The sequence below is a fragment of the Aplysia californica genome, unplaced genomic scaffold (genome assembly GCF_000002075.1).
Source record: "Aplysia californica isolate F4 #8 unplaced genomic scaffold, AplCal3.0 scaffold00250, whole genome shotgun sequence".
NCBI classification, from domain to species: domain Eukaryota; kingdom Metazoa; phylum Mollusca; class Gastropoda; order Aplysiida; family Aplysiidae; genus Aplysia; species Aplysia californica.
This window is the reverse complement of record NW_004797520.1, coordinates 841340-842768: the sequence shown is the minus strand read 5'-3', so window position 1 is coordinate 842768 and position 1429 is coordinate 841340.

The window sequence follows — 1429 nt, the reverse complement described above, 5'->3', positions numbered from 1 at the left end:
CCATACGACGTGGGGAACTCCGTGCCCCCACTTTCCAAAGAGGAAATTTACTCGTTAATCTAATCCGTACGCTTTGCATAACAATCTGTCAAAATGTGTTTTTTTCATAAATACTGAAAGTTTCAAAGAGATCTTCGCACTAGTAGTATTCTAAAATGTGAAGAATACAACCCCAGGGTTACAAAATGACCCCAGGCGTACGGATAGGGTTAAAAACCGTAATTTTTTCCTTTATTATCCACCAGGATAGCTGAAAATTGTGTGTAGGGTATTCTTCATACATAAAAATATAATATTATCACCAATTGGAATTACGGTTGTGAATAACACAAATGGAGACCAAAAGAGTGTTTGACCTAATTTAGCAGAAATCATGGTAGGATTCAGTCACGGATGATGTGAAGAGACAACTGGACCTGCCAGAGTCCGAATCTCGTGGGACATCAAGAACTATTACGCTCATTATGACAAATTTGTTTAAAAATTCATAGACTTATACTCCTGGACCGTTTACTGTCTTGGCTGCTACTCTACAAGCTCTCTATAACACCCCCCCCCCCCCAAAGTTACTTAGAAAAGCGGAAGTAGACGGTGCCAGCGGCTGATTGAACACTCAGACACTATCAAACTGAATAAAGTTACTTAGAAAAGCTGTCTTATATTATGCAATGTCCATTATGACCAATGTGTTCCACAGTCAGAGACTTATACTCCAAACTCCTAGACCGTGTACTGTCAAGGCTGTCGCTCTTTGGTCTCTACTAAAACTTTGAGTTAAGCTAGGAACCATGGTCTCCTACTGCTGCATTCCTTTTATCCGTGCAGTTTTGGTCCTGTACTGGACAACGGACGCTCGCATGTTTTGTAAAAGTGGAAGTAACATCACGATTGGAGCAGCCCGCCTCCGAATTGATCTAAATTGTGTCGTCAATAAGGATTTTAATTATAATATTTTATATTTCAAAATTACTGTCTTTGAGAGAAACTGTTTGAGGTTTGTTTGTTTGTTTGTTTTTCTGAATAAAGAGAAGCACATTGACACAATAAAGGTAATTTCTTGAGGAGGAAAAGTAAGACAGATAAACAGAAACAACAGAGCCCCTCCACGAGGGAAGTTCTGCTGACCGTAGTTGTTTTTAGGCCATTCCCAAAGGGGGGATATTAACTTGTTCGTATGCACAGATGAATTGTAAATGGGCTGATTTATCAATGTCATACTCATACTGTGCCGGAAGAACATAGGGGGAACTGCTGCTTTTTCTTTCCTCATCCTTACTATCGTCATTTTTCCTCTACTTCTTTAGTATGTTTGTCACTCTCTTGTGAACTGCTATTTCCGGGGTGCCTTGGTAGTCGAATCAGATTTTGTGCTGTTGAGGCTAGAGAGGTGAGCTGAGCAAGCCTGATTTCCCGTTTGGACTTCTCTGTT